Source organism: Miscanthus floridulus, chromosome 19 (assembly GCF_019320115.1).
Source record: "Miscanthus floridulus cultivar M001 chromosome 19, ASM1932011v1, whole genome shotgun sequence".
NCBI lineage: Eukaryota > Viridiplantae > Streptophyta > Magnoliopsida > Poales > Poaceae > Miscanthus > Miscanthus floridulus.
The window spans coordinates 96,386,123-96,394,556 of NC_089598.1; the positions used below are offsets into that span (position 1 = coordinate 96,386,123).

At 42.0% G+C, this 8,434-nt stretch overlaps 1 pseudogene; it reads left to right on the forward strand.

The window, feature by feature from the left end:
• The first annotated feature begins 304 nt into the window (after positions 1-304).
• LOC136526907 (receptor kinase-like protein Xa21) lies at positions 305-4,021 on the forward strand (annotated as a pseudogene).
• Positions 4,022-8,434: the final 4,413 nt, after the last annotated feature.

The window sequence follows — 8,434 nt, forward strand, 5'->3', positions numbered from 1 at the left end:
CGAACATCGCTGCCGGCGCGCAGATGGCGTCCGTCAACGAGACCCCGGCCGGTGCTTCGACCACTACGGCCTTCGATGGTTTGCTACATCTCACTCATCTTCTCTCTACCTCTCATGTAAATCCCGAACATGTATTCTATTCCTATGCAATATATCCCGATCTGATGAATATGACTAAGAGAAGATCCAACAAGATCCAGTGGCAAGTGCTACCTTCAAGTATAAATCAGGAGCACCACGAGTTGCCTTCTCTAAAACAAACACCGCCATCCCACCAACAAATTCCGAAGCTCCCCCGGCAGCAATGGCGCTACTCTGAGAGTTTCTCTTGCTCACCTTCATCTTCCTTGCATGCTCTCCTGGTTCTATGTCCACAAGCAACACCACCGACTACCTTGCGCTCATGTCGTTCAAGTCACACGTGAGCATGGACCCGTCAGGAGCCCTGGTGCAATGGGGCAACCTGTCTGTTCCCATGTGCCAGTGGCCCGGTGTGGCATGCGGCTTGAAAGGAAGACAACTTGACCGTGTGGTGGCGTTGAACCTCGCCGGGCTCATCCTTGCTGGCACCATCACCACGGCGCTGGGCAACCTAACCTACTTGAGGCTTCTCGATCTTTCATTGAACCACTTCCATGACATCCTTCCACCAGAGCTTGGTAATCTCCGCGACCTTGAGACTCTCATACTTGAAGTAAACTCCATCCAAGGATACATTCCACCATAACTCGCGAATTGCAGTCATCTTGCTGTCATTGCTCTTGATACTAATAAGCTTGAGGGTGAAATACCAAGCGAGTTCAGCTCGCTGCATAATCTCGAGCAAATCCCTTCTAGCATTGGAAGCCTTGTGAGTCTGAAAGAGCTCGTCCTGCAATTTAACAACTTAACAGGAAAAATCCCTTCTAGCATTGGAAGCCTTGTGAGTCTGAAAGAGCTTGCCTTAGCATATAACAATTTGATAGGAGAAATCCCAACAGAGATAGGCAGCATTGTCAATCTCACCAGTTTATCTCTAGGTGTCAATCAGTTAACTGGAACAATACCTGTTTCACTTGGAAACCTGTCAGCATTGACCCTTCTCGGTCTTCCAGAAAATGAACTAAAAGGAAGCATCCCACCACTGCAAGGCCTCTCTTCTCTCAGTGTACTACAGCTGGGGGGAAACAAGCTAGAAGGAACCATCCCTCCTTGGTTAGGAAACCTCTCTTCACTAGTATCCATAGACCTCCAAAAAAACGATCTAGTGGGTCAAATACCAGAATCATTAGGAAATCTTGAGCTTCTTACAACGCTTTCTCTCTCAAGGAACAAACTTTCAGGTTCGATACCCCATTCCAACGGAAACCTCCATTCCCTCAATGGACTTTATCTAAACTACAATGAGCTAGAAGGATCTTTGCCTCAGTCAATGTTCAACCTCTCTTCTCTTGAAATTCTGGCAATAAATTACAACAACTTGACTGGGGTTCTCCCAATCGATATGCACAGCAAGCTATCCAAACTCAAAACATTCGTTATAGCAGTCAATCAATTTCATGGCATGCTACCATCATCCATATGCAATGCTTCCACGCTTCAAGAAATTGAAATATCCAGCACCTTCATATCGGGAACAATTCCACAGTGTTTGGGAACTCATCAAATGAACCTGTCCGTAGTGGTTCTTGCAGAAAGTGCGAAGCAACAAACGATGCTGATTGGAGCTTCATGTCTAGTCTAACCAATTGTACCAATATGAGGGAACTAAGTTTGGCTTCCAACAAACCCAAAGGTGTGCTACCCAATTCAATTGCTAATTTGTCAACAGGAATGGAGTATCTTAGCATCGAAGGCAACAAGATTACTGGAACAATACCTAGAGGAATAGGGAACCTCGTCAACCTAGAGGTACTTGATATGGGTCAAAATATTCTTGTAGGCACTATTCCATCATCTCTCGGCAAACTCAAGAAGTTGAATGTATTATCTTTATTAAATAACACTTTGTCGGGACCCATCCCAGTAGCTCTAGGCAATCTGACACTACTTACTAAACTTTTTCTTAGTGGTAATCAAATTGGTGGACCTATACCTTCAAGTCTAAAAAATTGTCCACTAGACCTCTTGGATCTTTCTCACAATAATCTTTTTGGTTCAATACCAAAAGAACTATTTTTCATATCAAAACTGTCAATTTACATGAATCTTTCACACAATTCCTTGTTAGGGACTTTGCCATCAGAAGTGGGCAATCACAAAAATCTCAACGAAATTGATTTTTCCAATAATATGATTTCTAGTGAAATCTCAGACTCTTTCAGCAAGTGTCAAAGCCTGGTATATCTCAGTTTATCTAAAAACACCATTCAAGGGACAATTCCAGTATCACTAGGAACTCTAAGGGGCCTCTTCAGACTTATCTTTCCTACAATAATTTATCTGGGACCATACCTGAGACTCTAGCTAGATTATCAGGTATTTCTTCATTGGATCTCTCATTCAACAAACTCCAAGGTAGAGTTCCGGTCAATGGGGTATTTCAGAATGCAATTGGAGTCTTAATCACTAGGAATGATGGTCTGTGTGGTGGTATCCCCGAACTAAAATTACCGCCCTGCTCAAACCACACCACCAAGAAGTCACATCATAAAGTTGCCATAATAGTTTTCATATGCAGTGGATGTGTTTTTGTCACACTAGTATATGCACTATCCATACTCCACCAAAAGAACCACAAGACAAAAGCATTAAACCTACAAAGGTCAATCTTGAGTGAGCAGTATGTGAGGATTTCCTTCGCTGAATTGGTCAATGCAACAAATGGTTTTGCATCTGAAAACCTCATCGGAGCAGGGAGCTTTGGATCAGTGTACAAAGGCAAAATGACAGTAAATGGTCAGGATGTAGTTGTCGCTGTTAAGGTTCTCAATCTCATGCAACATGGCGCATCTCACAGTTTTGTCGCAGAATGCAACACTTTAAGGTGTGCTCGACATCGAAATCTTGTAAAGATATTAACCGTCTGCTCAAGTATTGATTTTCAAGCACGTGACTTCAAGGCCCTCGTCTATGAGTTTTTACCAAATGGAAATTTGGACCAATGGCTACACCAACAAACTATGGAAGAAGATGGTGAACAGAAGTCTCTAGAACTGATTGCAAGGCTACACATCGCAATTGATGTGGCAGCCTCGCTTGATTATCTACACCAACATAAACCAACGCCAATTGTTCACTGTGATCTTAAGCCAAACAATGTTCTCCTGGACTGTGACATGGTTGCTCATGTTGGTGATTTTGTGCTAGTGCGGTTCTTGCATCAAGACAAAGATGAATCAATTGGTTGGGCATTAATGAGAGGATCAATTAGTTATGTAGCTCCAGGTATACTTCTATTTTATCTCTTCTAATTAATCCACAACGTAGGCTATAGCTAAACTTAAGACTTTTTGGGTGTTTTACTTACTTAAATATCCAAATATAGCTAAACAATAGCTAAAATTTGAAGAATATATGGGAGAGTTGAAATCTCTGAAATTTATAGTTAGACACTAAAATAAATAGGCAAACTTAGTGTTTTGGAAATGAACTTTCTACTAACGTTATTGTATCAACATATATCGGTAAATTCTCCATAAACAACTTTCTTACAAAGAAATTATGTTGTTGGTTTCAGAGTATGGACTTGGCAATGAAGTCTCCACTCATGGTGATGTATACAGCTTCGGCATACTCTTACTAGAGATGTTGACCGGAAAAAGACCAACGGGCAATGAATTTGGAGAAGCCATTGAGCTCTGAAACTATGTTCAGATGGTGCTGCTAGACAGAATGAGCACTATTCTAGATCAACAACTACTAACAGAGACAGAAGATGATGAACCAAGCACCTCAAACTCTAGCAATATTAGAGGCGCTAGAAATGCCTGCATCGCTTCAATTCTGCAGGTTGGGATTTACTTCAGACCAGACGCCAACGAATCGCCCATTAATTGGAGATGCTCTGAAAGAGTTGCAAGCAATTAGAGACAAGTTTTAGAAGCACCTCCACCACGAGGGGGGTGTCATCAGTTAGCTGAAGTGTGAAGGATTTCTTATATGTTAGAATTGTCTCAAATAAATTTGTACAATATAGTTAAAGTTAGGTCCTTCGAGTTTTAATTCATGGTTAAGATATACTCCCTCCATTATGTAAAGAAGAATTCTAGCAAAGTAACAAGTCAAACTATTCAGGGTTTGATCAAGCTTATTAAACAATTATAAATATTTATGATAGTAAATAAGTCTCATCAGATTTGTCGCGGAATATATTTTCATAGTATACCTATTTGGTGTCACTGATATTTATACCCTTTTCTATAAGTTTGGTCTAAAGTTAGAACTAGAACCGCGTCATTTTCTAGAAGGAGGTAATAAAATTTGAATCGTACTGTATATCCATAAAGCGCGTAATAATGTAGGGCTCGTTATTGTAAGCTGTAACCACGATAAGACTTCACAGTTGGTTTGGACAGCGGCGATGCCGTGGTGCACCTTGGAGATGCTCTAAGGCAATCTGTCATACTCAAACAGGGATGAGAAAGTCTACCATAGATTTCTTTAGAGCATCTCTTGTTTTCCTGACCAACAGGCAGAAAACAAGCCTCCAACAGTCATGCTATCCGCCTCGCCTACCCAATATGCTCGCCATATCATGCTTCTGGCTTGGGAAATATATCATTGCCGCAACGCGCCTGACAGGAGGACTGAGGACTGGTTTTTTGCTTACCTTGTTTTGCTTCAAAAATTCATTGTTTCTCTCCTCTTTCAAAAACTCAAAAGGTGGGTACATCAAATTTCTAAAATCATGCCAAATTTACGGCTGGTACAATAAATAATGGAGAACCCATTTAGCCGTACTTATCTCAGAATCACTTGTAAATTTTAAATTTAAAAATAATAAAAAAATTGAATGTTCTTTAAGTTATTTGAACTTTAGGGTATTGATTTATGTATCAACTCTTGTTATTTTGAATACCAATAAACTATAGATCAATAGGATATGAACAATGGATTTGGCAAGTCTGTTAGAGTGTGCTAAAATATAGAGGAGGAATGTTATGGAAATGGATAGCCAAATAAAGATATAGAGAGTGAAATTTAGACTATCTGTTGGAGATGCTTTTATCTTGTTTTATCCGGTGAGATGAGAGCTAAAATAGTGAAAAATATGGATTGTTTAACTGCATGGGCAGTATGACATTGCTAGTTGATTTTTGCTTGGGCTGGAAAAGACAATGGTACTCCCTCGTTTCAAATATCTAAGTGTAAGCAAAAGGTACATGTCTAGAATAGCCAAAACGTCTTATAATTTAAAATGGGAGAGTAGCTCAGTGTGGCAGGTTGAGATTGTCATACACATTTTTTTTTTATATTTTGGTGTAAAATATCGCAATACCAACTAGAAAATTGTAAAATAGTGTTTGCAAGGACCATCGGATGTACTTTCGTCTGTACTTAGCACGAAAATAATGCACAGAAGTACGCAACATCATAAGGATGAGCTATATAGCATGTGTCTTATTGGTTGCCTGTATTAAGCTTAGTCTTTATTAGACCTTATGCAGCACAACATTGAAAGCATCTAGGTCTCTAGTTGGGTTTCGGTGATTAATGACAACATGAGATTACTGTGACTAACTTGAGTTAGATCATGGTCATAATGATTGTTTGGGCAATTATGGTTTTCATGCCCCTATCGATGGAAATCGTTTCGGTTTTCAAATGATGGACTAGTTCTAAGTGTCGTTTGGCATTAGAGAGACACTTAGAGTAGTTTAAGACTTTATTTTTCCTTTGGCCATACTATTAAGGGAGGTATGAACTAGTAGCTTGACCTATTTGAGTCTAATGGGTTAGGTGTGGTGCACACTTGTCAAACTTAGCACTAGATAGCTTTGGAATAGCCCTAAAATCGATTGGAGTCAACTTCATTCACGAAGGAGTTTGAATTGGAAGTGAATGGAGGGTCAAATGATTGACCGGACACTGATTTAGTGTTGACTGAACTCACAGGTGTTGCGTCCGGTCAGTGTTCAGCGCGCACAGCAGAAGCCGAGGAGAGACCGAACGCCGAGCATTGATTGGGACCAGACGCGCTGGTGCCGACCAGCTGTAGCAGCTAGGTCTCAGTGTTGATGAAGGATCAGACGCTGAACAGTGAATGACCGAACGCTGTGTTTACAGTGTCCGGTCAACATCAATAAGGTTCAAGAGAGTAAATTTGAGGACCGGGCGCGTCAGGTCCAGGAGGATCGGACGCTCCTCTGCGTCCGGTCACTCCAACGACCCTCTCTGATAGAGTGACGCCACGTAGCCGTTGGCTACTGACCGGCGCATCTGGTCACATGGACCTGCGTGTCTGGTCACCCTGAAAGATGCTGAGTTGGACCCCAACCGTTATATTTTGAATGGAGGGTATAAATACATATCCTACTCGTCCAATTGAGCTCTCTTGTCCATTTGTTCAGCTGAGAAACACCTTTGGAGTGCAAGGAAGAGCAAGAGCCTAGTGGGGTGATTGAAATTTGATAATCCAAGATTAAGGGCCTCATTATTGCATAGAGAGTAGCAAGTGTGCATCCACCTTTCTCATTAGTCTTCTCTTGGTAAAGTGAGAGTTTGTGCTTGTTACTCTTGGTGATCGCCATCACCTAGACGGCTTGATGGTGATTGGAAGCTTGGTGATCATCTGGCAGAGCTTGTGGATGACCCAAGTCATGTTGTGAGCGGTTGTGGATGATTCACCGCAATGGAGTGTCGAAGAATTAGCCCATAGAGAGCACTTGATCCTTACATAGATCAAGGGAGAGTTACACCCTTGCATGGGTGCTTCAACGAGGACTAGTGGGGAGTGGCGACTCTTCGATATCTCGGAAAAACATCACCGCGTTCCTCTCCTTCTCTTTACTTTGAGCATTTACATTTGAACAATTCAATTCATGTCTTTACATTCTTAGAATTACCATGCTAGAGTAGGATTGGAACTTAGTGTGCAAAACTTTTGTGCGGTAGAACAATAGAAACACTTCTAGGCACAAGAGGGTGAAATGAGCTAAGTGTAGGGCTTAATTATTGCAAGAAATTTAGAATTAGCCCAATTCAACCCCCCCTCTTGGGCATCTTGATCCTTTCAATTGGTATCGGCGCCTCATGCTCCTTGAATTAGGCTTAACCGCCTAGAGCAAGATGTCCCATGGGGATGGACCCCCTCCCATCTTTGAGGAGATGACTTTCCCTATTAGAAAATTCATATGGAGGCGTACCTAGAGGCTTTAGATGTTAGAGTGCTTAGAACCGCCTCACAAGGTTTCTCAACACCTGGGGATCCTGCTAACCTTCAAGGTGATGAGATTCACTATGAAAAGTGGAATGCAAAGGCTAGAAACACTCTTTTTAGAGGCCTTTGCAAGGATGTCTTTAACCGTGTGTGGAACCACAAAGACGTCTATCAACTATGGTCAGACATTTGTGCGCTCCATGAGGGAACCAAGAGTGAGCGTGAGGAACGCTATCACCTCGTGTTGAAGAATTAATTCATTTGAAATGCTTCCTAATGAAAGTGCTAATAAAATGTATTCACGCTTGAATGTTCTTGTAGAGGAGGTCAATGGGCTTGGACTCACTCAAATGCAACCATCCGATGTTGTGAGAAAGATCTTGAGTGTCCTCCCCATTGACAAGTATGGGCATATTGTGATGGTGCTTCATCAAGGCGATCTTTCCACCACTACGCCAACTCAAATATTGGGGAAGATTAATGCACATGAGATATACATGCAGATCACTCCACAGGATGGCTCTTTTTTCACCAAGAAGAAAGATTTGGCATCCAAGGCTAGCCAAGAGAAGAGAGCAAAGCAAAAGTTGATCAAGATAGCTCAAGTGATGATGACATTGATTGAAGGGGACCATGACGCCTAAGAGGGGGGCATGAATTAGGCAACTTAAAATTCTAACTCTAAACTATGGCCTCTTTTTCTAACCCTAGCAAAACATATGCAAAAGATAAACTATCTAAATGTGCAACTACGGTTTTGCTAGTATGTTGCTATCTCTATCGCAAAAGTAGTAATACAATCAATGTAAATGCGGAAGCTAAAGAGCAAGATAGAGATATGCAAACTCCCGTCGACGATTTCGGTATTTTTACCAAAGTATCGAGAAGCGCGTAAGCTTCTCCCTAGTCCTCGTTGGAGCCTCTCGTAAGGAATCCCTCGCAAGGGCCAAGCTCCCGATCAGGTAACTCTATGGATATCCTCGGGCCTTCCCCACGCGCAAGTGGGTCTCCGATGTGCCTTTTGGCAAGCCTCTCCCAGATGCTCCCTACCGTCTTCACTATCAAGCTTTCGACCAAAATGCCGTGGGCCTTGTTCCCTCCGGTACACGGTGGTGGCCACACCATAAACGCGGT